Raw genomic sequence first — 13,109 nt, 5'->3', positions numbered from 1 at the left:
CCTATTGCAAGGAGAAGCAGAATGAGAAATCGGAGCAAAATAATAGGATTCCTCAAAGGCCATTCAGCCCATCGAGTGCACACACCGACCCTCTGAAGAACATCCCACCCCCCCCCCCCGCAGCCTAAATGCCCAATTCACTCTGTTCAGCCCTTACAGGATATGTCCTGTTGTGAGCTCCACTTCATTTAACATCCCCAGATGCAGACCATATGAAAAACTTCATCTATTGCTCTTTCCCATCTAATTTGAGAATTACAGAGCTGTTACCGTGCAAGGGAAGCTGTTCATCCCATCTTGTTTGCAGAAGCTCTGGGTGAATTTTGATTGCTGACCTATCACATCAATACCCTGGCCTCTCCGCTCCTGCACACCCTTTGGAATAATTTCTTTCAGTTTATAGTCTCTATGTTCTTCAAGCCAAAATGTATTCCCATTTTTCCACAATTAACTTCACTGCCACCTTTCTGCCCATTCTACCAACTTGTCAGTGTCTTTTTGAAGGCCCTGCTCATAGTTTACAATTCACCCAAGTTTTATGTCATCAGCAAATTTTCCCTTGCAGATCATTTATACATTTCATGAAAGGCAAGATTTCCAATGCTGACCCCTCTGCATACTCCTCTACAAATTTATAAAACCAAAACACTGCGCATGCATTTATGGACAGAAGCGGGGTCAACATTTCAAGCCCAGTTTGATTCTTCATTTTTAAACTGAATTGTTAGTTTGTTTATCTCCTTGGATGTTACCTGTATTTCCTATTCCTCACCCTACTTTGTATCCATGTTGCTACTGTTCCTTCTTTTCTATGACATATAACTTTCCTTACAAGTCTCTGTACTGCATCAATATCATCGACTCTCTCTTACCTTTACAAACCCTTCCAGCAAGTTAAACACTATTTTCAGTTAAATCCATGCTGACTCTTCTGCATTAACCAACATTTCTTACTGTGGCCTACATCAAATCTACTTTCTCCTAGACTCAACTTTTGGCGAGATTTCATATGTAATCCTACATTCTTTTCCCACAAGTCATATACAATCTGCTTCAGAACGGAGTTCGCTTCATAATGGAGTTCACTTCATTCATTCTCCTTTCATAGACCATATCATGCCTAATCAATGAAGAATGCTGCCTTTTTTAACCTCTTAAAAGTACATTTCTCCTGAAGGTTGCTTTGGAGGACTCAACTGTGTCCATTCAGTGCCACACCCTGAAATATATATTCTTAACCAAAGGTCTCCCTTACGGTTATAATCTTATGGTTCACAGAATTCAGCAACTATCAAACTGTACCCTGATTTGATTACAATACTATAACTGCTAGCAATCTGAAATGCGGACACAAAGTGCTGAAGAAACTCAGCAGGACAGCACACTCTGAGGCTTTTTTACACTTTTGCTTCTGTCAGGTTGAAAGTCCATTCAGTCTCAAGATTTGTTTGGACAGTTTTTATATTTGTATATTTCAGTTTTGAACACAGAGACTTAAATATAATAAGCTGTCAATCTTAACGTTATCCATCATGTTTAGATATTGAAAATTTTTATTCAAATGTAATAACCACGATGCCACTTTCTCCTGTCCCTTCACATTTCCCCCTTTCCTCATTTATATAGTATGGAAAGAGTGTCTGTGGATTCACTCCTACACTGCAGATTTTGCATTTTCAAGCGAGTCATAGGATCATTCAACCCCCTAGTATGTGGAAAGAGGGCATTTGACCCATTGAGTCTGCACCAATCTCCCAAAGAACATCCCACCCAGTGCGTGTACCCCCCACCCCCAAACCCAATCCCTGTATCCTGCATCTACCATTGTTACCCCACCAGTATCTGGACACTACATGCCATTTATCATGGTCAATCCGCTAAATCTACTCATCTTTGGATTGTGGGAAAAAATGGGAGCGGCCAACAGAAACCCACGCAGATACTTTGGGGGGTGGGGGTGTCAGAGTGTATAAACTCCACATAGACAGTCAGCTAAGCTGGAATTGGGGGGTCCCTGGCACAGTTAGGCAGCAGTGCTAACTACTGAGCAACCATGCCATGCCATAGCTGTGCTACCCCCACTATGTTAGAGCGCAGATTGGACAGTGGGACCTCCTCCATTCTAGGAGGAGAAGGGCATCCACAAAGCAAAATAAGCCTGGGTCATCTATCTATGTGCACATAAACATTCAAGAGGATGGAATGGAAAGGGTCATCACAGCAATTAAGCACATCCACTTTGGGTGTGGTATGACCAGCACCCGATGGAGCCATCGACTAGCAATGGAATCCCTTTGGAAAAACAAACTTTTAAAACCCTATGGCTAATTCTAGAGCCATTAAGTTCCCTTTTAAAAGACTGCTTGATTTTCTAATCCTATAGGCTTTTCCAGAGGGCAACAACTCTGATAAGAGATACTTGCCAACTGTCAATCTATTTTACATGATTACAGTCAACCTGTTTGGACATATTATGATACATGTACAGGGCAGGCAGGACTTGAATGTAAACCTTCTGGCCTAGAGGTAATGTAGCTTAAAAATGTGATGCTGAAGAAGGGCTTATGCCCGAAACGTCGATTCTCCTTCTCCTTTGATGCTGCCGGACCTGTTGCACTTTTCCAGCAACACATTTTTAAGCTCTGATCCCCAGCATCTGCAGTCCTCCTAGAGGTAATGTATCCAATGGTACATTATCACAGCACCAAAAGATCCTTGACCTATTTTGTATGCTTTACCTAATGTCCTCCTTTACATGTAGGCATAATTCAACCTCAGATTACAAGTGGCCCATAGGAATATATCTCATGATAAATGATCCTAGAAAGAACACGTTCCAAAGCACTCTAAGGGGTAATTGTCTGAGTTTGCTCTGTTAGTTTTGCTTAATGCCATTGTGAAGTGAATGTTTCCCACTCCATTAAAATGACCAAACTCTCCCTGCCTGTGGAAGAGTGTGCCAGTGAATTGCAAATGAATGCTGTCAGTGAACAAAACCTATCGCAATAAATGCTGGGGTAAGTCTCAAATGTTGTTTTGTAATGTGATGAACTACAAATAATAGCATCTTGGCATTTAAGTAGCTGCTTTAATAGAGAATAATGTTTACAAGATAGTGCAAACTGAAAGTTGACACTGAGCCACTGAAGACATCATGAAGGTTGACCAAAAACTTGCTGCAGGAGCTATGTTTTAAGGACCGTATTAAAAGAGGAACAGAGATAGAAATTCAGATGTTTTAGGTAAAAAGTAAGGCTTAGGCAGTTGAAGGCGTGACCATCAATGGTTGAGCAAGTAAAGAATGTTCAGTGTCAGGGAAGTAGGAATGATTGACTAATGAGGGAATTGGGAAGGAGTAGCAGTGACAACAATAACAATCTCCAGAGGGTGGATCTTTGAAAGAGCTCGGCAACAACCTCTGGTCTTTGAACATGAAATTGGGATGAAGCCCTCCTATGCCTCCCAGCTCATATTCAGGTTAAGTGCATTTGAAAATTACAGCTTTTTGATTACAGTCTTTGCAGGAACTGCTCGTCAGGCCATGTGCAGACTTGCTTTGCTGAGTGCCTCAGGGCAAACTAGACTTGCACTTTCTGGAGAGAATCTACATCAGGCCTAGAACAACACATCTTATTTGTATGTTTATTGATTCTTATGCCTCAGACATGAGTGCCAATTTTTTTCTGACATTTACCAGTATGTCAGACTGCACAGAATGGGCACATGCTTATCCATCCTACTGGATACTTCCTAATCAACCCATTCAGAAATGTTATTACAGACCTCTGAAGTAGGTGGGACTTGAATCTGGGTCTCCTGCTTCAGAGATAAGGATACCATCATTGTACCACAACACCTTATTGGAGGTCATCCACTGTCCAAAAAAACTAAACTTGTGTGGCTCATAGTACTAGGCCTTTATCCTCTGTGTGATGGTGCAGTTGCTGAAATCTTCCACTAGATGCTGCCCATTTGGTTCTGATCAGGTTTTTAGACTGTTTTTCAGCCATGTCAGACAGAAATTCTGAACTTTCCAAGGTAAATCACGCAGTTATCTTGGCCCATTGGAGCAATGTCTGTTCTTATTTTGTCTATTGTGCTGTCCCAGCTCTGTTACAGTTGGAATTCCTTATGTACAGTGTTGAGCCTTCCATAATCAAACATGTGCTGTAAAAACGTGTGTGGTGAATTATTAGAGTGTTTAATGTTTGATGGCAGACATTTAGTTGTGGTTATTAATATCCTGTTTTTAAGAATGAGTTCATATGTTTATCAGAGTGTAATGGAAATTTATGTACTGCTGATGTTTATACACATGTAGGGAACTTCCTCATTCTATTGCTTTAGATATGAATGATTTTTCAGCATATTTTGCCTCCTTTTAAGTTTTGGCAATCACATTTGCTTTGAACATAAATATTGACATACATCTTCCCCATATTTTTTATTTTTTCTCATTTTTTGTCAAGGAAAAGAGAATTAGTGCAGTGGTGCCCTGAACAGACTGCTGATTCTTTATGAACTGCTCTCTATGATCAAACAAAGTCAAAATAAGAAATATGGAAACACAGCTACAGGAATGGTTCATTCAGCCATTTGAATCAGTTCCACCATGCAGTTAGATCTGATCTGTCAGTTCCATTTACCTACCTTTATGTTAATGGATGGTCAATCAATTTATTTCAAGTTTGCTAATGACTACATCCTGAGTACAGAGACCAGCACTGTATATTTACGGAAATATGTTAATGAGTCAGAAATAGTTCACAGAAGGTTTACTTGATTAATACCTGGAGTGAGTGGTTGCCTTATCAGGAAAGGCTAGACAGGCTGAGCTTGTATCCTCTGGCATTTAGAAGAATTAGAGATGACTTAATTGAAATGTAAAAGATCCTAACGGGCCTTGAGTATTAATAGGACATTTCCTCTTCTGTGACAATCTAAAACTAGTAGTCATAGTTTAATAAAATATAGGGTTTCCCAATTAAGGGAGATGAGGAAACCTTTTTTTCTTTTGGAGGGATGAGTTCCTTTGGAATTCCCTTCCTCAAAAGGCAGTGGATGCAGAATCTTTAAATATTTTAATTTAGAGGTAGGTAGATTTATGGTGACAAAGGAGTTGAATGATAACAGGGATAGAGGGATATGCAGAAATGTAGAGATGAGGTTAAAGTCAAATCGTGATCTTATTGAATGGCTTGAAGGACTGGGTGGTGTACTCTTATTCTTTGTTCATCTGTTTGTAATGCCATCGTTAAGGTTAAACAAAACAGGTGGTGGATATTAATTGTCTTTGAACACTTGAATAAGGAACGTGGGGGTGGGGAGCTATTGGTAGAGAGCTTCAAAACTCAGGAAGTCAATAAACTCTCTCCACAAATAAATTGTATATGTCTTGGTTTCAAATTCAGCAGGCAGTTTGTATTTGAATAACGCTTTATGCCATATCCCTTTGATACTCCCCATGGAATCTTAGTTTTGAAAGCTCCATTACACTGCCAGCATCCACAATCTTTTGGAAGAACATATACCTGATTTTAACTATCTTCTGTCTGAAACAGTACTTTCTGATTTTACTCTTGGCTTTATTTTTAAGATTATGCCCCTTGGATCCTGTCAATACTCATACCAAATAGATTTCTCCATATCCTTCCTATTGCCTCCCGCAAACATTCTGAAGACTTCCAGTGGTTCTAAGTACAAGTAAAACACCAGACCAAGGAATGCCTTCCCTCTACAAATTATAAGTTGTAACTTTTAATGTTGGCTAGCTTAGGGGGGAAAAGTAATCCTGCACAGAGACTTTTCACACAGCCTTGGAGTTGTACATCAAAGATAGAGTCCAGTTGTGTTTCTGGGATGGTAAAGATATTAACACCGAGGATTATAATAGCCTCTCTAAATCTCGTTAGGAAGGTACCTCAGGAGAGATTTTGAAGTCAAGGTGTAAACCAGGGAGGTTTAAATTATTTGAGTAGTCTCCCAAAATCAAAAGAATGTTTGAAGTAGCAAAGGGAATGTTTTTAAGTATTCATGTACTTTTCAGACAAATGAAAAAGTTTCAAGTTAAAGATAATCAATGAGTATTTGTATTTGAAAGCAAATTCTGTATCTCATGGAGATGGGTTGAGGGAAAGGTTCCTTTGTTTTAATATATCTTTGCTGTTTTTAGTGTATGGAGCAGCCAGCCTGTGAGCAGTCTGTGTCTGAAACTGGGGAAACAGGAGCAGAAATCAAGGGGTATTTCTGTGGGACACTGCTAATGAATTGAACCCATGTTCATGAGGAATTAAAGACTGCAAGATCTGTCCAATAGAGCTATGGGAAGATATCAACAGTAGAAATCTCACAGAAACGATAAGCAAACTGACTATAGTATCGTGGAATAGGGAGCCATTCAAGAGAGGTTAAAATAGAAATGTAGTTGTAAGCCGGAATAGTATAGCCAGGGGAATAGACGCTGTTCTCTATGGCCAGATTTAGAATGCTGAAGGTTGTGTTGAGGTGCCTAAGTGAAGGATATTTCATCTGGGCTGCAGGAGAACTTGGAATGGGAGGGGAATGATCTTGTTCTGATCCATGTAGGTACCAATGATATAGGCAGAAACATTCTGATGAGGGAATATGAGCAGCCAGGGGCTAAATTACAAAGCAGAACTGAAACTATGAACTGAAGCCATGAACTAATTGGCAAAGGGTCAAGATGATTAAAGAGGTAAATGTGTGGCTGAAACATTGTTGTGGAGAAATAGGTTTGAAATCATGGAACATCGGCACTGTACTAGGGAAGCTGGGATACAGTCTGATGGGATGGGTTTCACCTGAATCATGCTAGGACCAGAGTCCTGGCCAATTGCATAACTAGGGCTATAGATAGGGTTTTATTAAGCTAAATAGTTTTGTGGATAGTGGGATGGGGGTGGGGTGGGGGTCGTGACTTCAGTTGTGTGGAAAATTAGAAAATCAAAGGGAAAAGAGAAGAAAGGATTGCAGGTTAGTGATGGGGTCAATTGTTACCAGAAAATAAATTAACAAACAGAATGTATGAATATCATATTGTGACAAGAAACCATAAAAACAACCTAAAGGCTTTGTACCTTAATGCACAAACCATTTGGAGTAAGGTAGATAAACTGACTGCAAAACAAGGGAAATGAAGGTGGCCTCAGAGCCATTACAGAAACAGTTACAAGGAGTTCAAAACCGGGAACTTAGCATCAGAGATTTTGATCTTTTGGAGAAACAATAGAAATGGAAAGGTGGGTTAGCACTGTTGGTTAGAAATGAAAGGACAGTTGTGAGAAATGATCTAATCTTTGATGATGTAGAGTCCATTTGGATGGAGGTAAATCACAAAGGGAAAGATAACATTGGTCAGAGTAGTGTACAGATCCCCAACAGTAGCCACTCTGGGAAAGGTTATAAATCACATAGGAGAATGTTAAAAAGAATAGAGCAATAATGATGGGTAACTTTAATTTTCATGTTGTCTGGGTTAATCAAATTGGAAAGGGTAGTAGCTACAATAATGAATTCATAGAATGTATTAGGAATAGTTTCCTAGAGCAATATGTCATTGGAGCCAATCAGCGAGCAGGAATCTGGTAATGGCTAATAAGGCAGGTTTAACAAATAATCTCTGAATAAAAGATAAAACAAGTTGGGACTCATCTCAGTGGAGTTTAGAATACTGAGAGGTGATGTCATTGAAATGCATCAGATTCTTAAGGGACTTAACATGAGAGGATGTTTCCCCTAATGGGAGAGTCTAGGACCAGAGGGCATAGTCTCAGAACAAAAAGGGTTGAAAATGTGTTGCTGGAAAAGCGCAGCAGGTCAGGCAGCATCCAAGGAGCAGGAGAATCAACTTTTCAGGCATGAGCCCTTCTTCAGGAACACTTTTCTAGCAACACATTTGCAGCTCTGATCTCCAGCATCTGCAGTCTTCACTTTCTCCTCAGAACAAAAAGGGTGCCCATTTAAGACTGGGATGTGGAGGAATTTCTTCTCTTTGAGGTTTGAGAGTCTTTGGAACTCTTTGCCACACAGAGCTGTGTGTGTATGTTTAAAGCTGATACAGATTCTTCATCAGTAGGGCATTCAAGGGTTACTGGGAAAGGACAGAAAAGTGGACATGAGGAATGTTGGGTCAGCCATGAGCCAATTGATTTGCAGAGCAGGCTGAAGGAGCTGAATGGTTTATTCCTAACCCTATTTCTTAAGATCTTATGGTTTCAGAGAAGGCTCTGAAGGTTAAGGTGCTAGCAAAGGAAACCAAGGAGAATTGGAGTGAATTCCTGTGGGTTGTGATACGAGTTTGTTTGATTTGGGAGAATAGAATGACCACTCTGAAACTTATATAAAAAGGGATTCTCAGTTAAATTTAAAGCAGAAAGTATTCTGCTGAGAATGTTGGCTAAAAGTAATACTGCTAATGAGGTAGTGTTGCTTTGTTTTGACATTTTTCAGTTAAAACAAGAATCTCAGTCAATAACTAAAAATTAAAGTTGCTGTTTTAGAAGGTCTCAGTCTCTACCGAGATTGTAACAAAATTGAGTATGCACTGGGATGACAGTCCAATGTTGAAAGGTTTAGTTTTTGAATTCACATCAGCTGTGCTCATATTGAAGAGAAAGGGACTATGAAATTGCCAGCCTGACAAGACAAACTTTATTAAAGCAATTCCAGGCGAGCCAGAGAAAGTGAGGACTGCAGATGCTGGAGATCAGAGTCGCGAGTGTGGGATTTAAAAAGGGTAAATATAATTAATATCAATTCTTTGAACATATAATAATTTAGCATCAACAATCAGGAAAGTATCCCTACAGGATCAATGGGATATTAGATTAGATTCCCTACAGTGTGGAAACGGGCCCTTCGGCCCAAACAGTCCACACCGATCCTCCGAAGAGTAACGCACCCAGACCCCTATGACTAAGGCACCTAACACTATGGGCAATTTAGCATGGCCAATTCACTGACCTGCACATTTTTGGACTGTGGGAAGAAACCAGAGCACGCAGAGGAAGCCCACACAGACACGGAGAATGTGCAAACTCTACACAGACAGTCTCCTGAGGCTGGAATCGAACCTAGGACCCTGCTGCTGTGAGGCAGCAGTGCTAACTGCTGAGCCACTTAAGTCTCATGGGTCATTAGGTTGAGAGTGCTACAAAGGTTCAGGCAACAGTTCGTGGATAACTGATTTGTATCCTGTATTTACACCGAAAGGTGAGTTCATTTACTTTCAAACCTGCAAGCCTAAAATTTCAGCGATTTATTCACCAGCACTGAGGAATATCAGGGACACCGTTGCCAGAATGGTGTATGTAGTCCCGTTCAGCAGCATAGTGTGATATTTGGATCCAATTCAACATAGTGTAAAATCAGGACAGTGGGATAGCAGTGTCCCATTCCTTGGTGTGTTCAAAGTGTTCTATAAAAACAAGATTTTTTTTTGCTTTCTACAGAATGAGGCAACAAATGAGACCTTGTTTTTATTCACTCATGGGATGTGGGCATTGCTGGCTAGTTCAACATTTATTACTCATTCCTAATTTGTGCTATGCAGTCAATATGGTGTAGGTACTCCAAAATGCACTGCAAGGTATTCTAGAATTTTGACCCAACAACAATGATATATTTCCAAGTCTGGATGGTGTGGGGTGGTGAGAACTTATAGTGGGTGCTGATCCCATGTATTGGCTGCCCTTGTCCTTCTAGATCATTGAGGTCCTAGATTTGAAAGATACTGCTGAAGGAAGCTGAGTGAGTTACTGCAGTGCAACTTGGTAAACGGTACGCACTGCTGCTTCAGTGTGTCTGTGATGGAGAAAGTGAACGTCTGAAGTGATGGTTAAGGTATCAGTCAAATGAGCTGCTTTGTCCTGAATGGCACTGAGTCTTGAAGCTGCACTAGTCCAGGCAAGTGGAAAGTATTCCATCACGCTCCTGATTTGTACCTTGTGGATGGTGGACAGTCATTTGGGAGTCAGGAGTTGATTCTCCTCCACAGTATTCACAGCCCCTCACCGCTGCAGCCACAATATTTATATGGTCAATCCAGTTCAGTTTCTGGTCTATAGTAGCCCCCATAGAAATGTCATTGAATGTCAAGCCATATGGTTAGATTCTCTCTTGTTGGCGATGGTCAATGTCTAGCAATTGCCACTTATCACCTCAAACCTGGATATTGTTCAAGTCTTGCTGTGCATAGATACCAGACTGCTTCTGTATCTGAGGATTTGCAAATTATACTAAACAATTTGCAAACATTTTTACTTCTGACCTTATAATGAAGCAGTCGTGGAGGATTGTGATGTCCCGGGCCTGAAATGATTGCCCTCCAGCAAGCAGCAGACAGTTTCCATACCACAGCCCAATCAGCACCACCCCACCCCCAACTCCTCCTCCCACCACTGATTTCCTATTGATTTGAATTTTCTCCGATAATACTGGGTTAAATGCTGCCTCAACATTAAGACAGTCATCTCACTGAATTCTGGAATGTCTGAAGTTGAGTGGTGTCAAGTCAAACTCAGACTAAGCATCAATAAGCATTTCAGTGTTGAAAAGTGTGGTACTAGAAAATCCTATAAACATTTATGTGCTGAGTAAGGGCCTCTTGATAGCACTGTAAACAGCACCTTCCATAATTTTGCTCATGATTGAGAGTAAACCATTAGGATGGTAATTGGCTGGATGGATTTGTCTTGCTTTTTGTCCATTGGGCAAACTTGGGCAATTTCCACATTGCTGAGTGATGTCACTGATGTAGCTACACAAGAACAGCTTGACTAGGAACAAAACGCAACTGAGGTGGAAACAGTTGGTGATAACCAGCAAAATATCTTTCTGCATGAGATTAACCTGTTGTTGTAAGGCTTCATGCATTGTTGAGGTTGAGGATTCCCAGGGTAACTCCCCACTGACGGAAAATCAGATACTTGCTGCAAACTCAGTGGAACAGAACAAATAAGAATGTGAAATTGGTTGTAGGTTTGATTTGGTCAGTTAGGTTATGTTAGGCTAGGCTTGGCTCGTTAGTGGGATCGCCCTCCCAATGCAGCCATGACTTTGCAGGGCCGACTCAACAGCATCTCCTTTATCATTGCTGGTGCTTAGTTTGATACCAGGTGGTCCTTTTTTACACATAAGCAGCAGTCTGCCACAACTGAGTGGCTCACTCTGCTATTTCAGAGGACATTAAGAATCACCAATATTGCTCTGGCTGGAGTTCTATGTAAACCAGAATGGGTAAAGACTGCTAATTCCTTCCTCAAAAGGGCATTTGGGAACTTGATGCATTTTTGTGATAATTGACTGTTTCATGATCATCATTACAGAAATGAGTATTCCACTGCAGATCAGTTTAATCATTGAACCTAAATTCTCTTAGGTGCCATGGCAGGATTTGAATTTGGATCCACAGAATGTTAGACCAGGTGCCTGAATTATCTGTCCAGTGTTAATATCATGAGGTTACTGTGCCCTCAACAAATCAAAGACAGGTAGATGTGCAGGTTGGAAATTATTGACAGTAAAGTAGCTCTGAATCATGTTGTCTTTGCCTGAACTCTTTATGTTGCAGAGTCAGCAGCACAAAGCCCAATCTAATAAGGAAGTCACACAATCACCTGACAGCTTTCAATAGTAGAGGAGAAAGTGAGGACTGCAGATGCTGGAGATCAGAGCTGAAAATGTGTTGCTGGAAAAGCGCAGCAGGTCAGGCAGCATCCAAGGAACAGGAGAATCGACGTTTCAGGCATCAGTCCTTCTTCCTGAAGAAGGGCTGATGCCTGAAACGTCGATTCTCCTGCTCCTTGGATGCCGCCTGACCTGCTGCGCTTTTCCAGCAACACATTTTCAGCTTTCAATAGTAGCAGAATATTGCCTGCGAGAGCAATTTGTGGCAGGTAAGACAACCATTACATCCGTAGACAAAACTACTTTTATCTTTAATCATTGTGAACATGGTTGGCTGGAGCCTGCCAAGCTTACAAAGAAAAAGCAGGCTGTTTAATGTCATTTTTATATTTGACATTGACATCATGAAAAGGCTTGCCAACTCTCGCTAGATTTGTTCCCATGATGTGGAGCAGCTGGTGTTGGACTAGGGTGGACAAACTTAAAAATCACACAACAGTATTGTGTGATTTTTAGATTTGTTCCAAGAGACTTAAATAACAAAGAACTCAGGGTCAAGACAAGGCCATTCAGTCTCTCAAGCCTGCTGTGCTTGCCATTCTGTCTTCCTTAGTACCAATTTCCATGCCATCCCCATATTTCTTAATGTCACTTGATCTAGAAATGTATTGTTCTCTGTTGAACTTGTTTATTAATGACTCCTGAGTTAGAATTCCAAAAATTCGCCAACCTCTCAGTGAAAGAGTACTTCCTTGTTTCCCTCCTTTTATTGGCTTTAATTCTGAGACTGTGTCACCCCTGTTTCTTGCCACTGCAACCAGGGGAAATATCTTTTCTGCATCTACCTTGCCTAGCCCTTGAAGAATTTTGATAATTTCTATGATGGCACCTCTCATTCTTCTAAACTCCAGGGAATTCTGGTCTGGTTTCCTTGTCTCTCTTCATATGACAGTCCCAACATCCCAGGCATCAGTCTGATCCTCTGCTGCACTCCCTCTTTGGCAAGTACATCTTCCTTAGGTAAGGGGCCAGATCTGCTCACATTACCGCAGGTGCAGTTTTACCAACATTTTATATGATTGAAGTAAAACTGCTTTGCTCCTTTACTCAAATCCTCTTACAATGTAAGCCAATATACCACTTGCTTTCTGAATTGCTTCCTACACCTAAATGTTAGCTTTCAGTGACTTATGAATAAGGACATCCAGATCTCCCCAGCTTCACATAGTGCTATGGAACATATATCCATGTGATGCCCCCCCCCTCCCCCCCCGCCGCCTGTACTGGAGTGGTCTTCTGGATTCTATGCTCCACTGAAACCAGTGATCAGTGGGTATGGGGAGAGAGTTGCACCACTAAGCTAAGGCTGATGGTGGGGATATGATCTCCTCAGTTTCCCCTTTGTGCTTTCCTGTGCACCCCTGTATTTACACACTACATTGCAGAAACGTTTACTGCCATGT

At 41.0% G+C, this 13,109-nt stretch overlaps 1 protein-coding gene across 3 annotated transcripts in view; it reads right to left on the bottom strand.

Moving 5' to 3' along the window:
• Positions 1-13,109, bottom strand: part of LOC140476521 (transmembrane protein 151B) — a 108,901-nt gene that overhangs the window by 74,876 nt on the left and 20,916 nt on the right. The window lies entirely within an intron of this gene.

This window comes from Chiloscyllium punctatum, chromosome 4, assembly GCF_047496795.1.
Source record: "Chiloscyllium punctatum isolate Juve2018m chromosome 4, sChiPun1.3, whole genome shotgun sequence".
In the NCBI taxonomy this organism is placed as follows: domain Eukaryota; kingdom Metazoa; phylum Chordata; class Chondrichthyes; order Orectolobiformes; family Hemiscylliidae; genus Chiloscyllium; species Chiloscyllium punctatum.
This window is presented reverse-complemented; position numbering and strand designations above follow the sequence as displayed.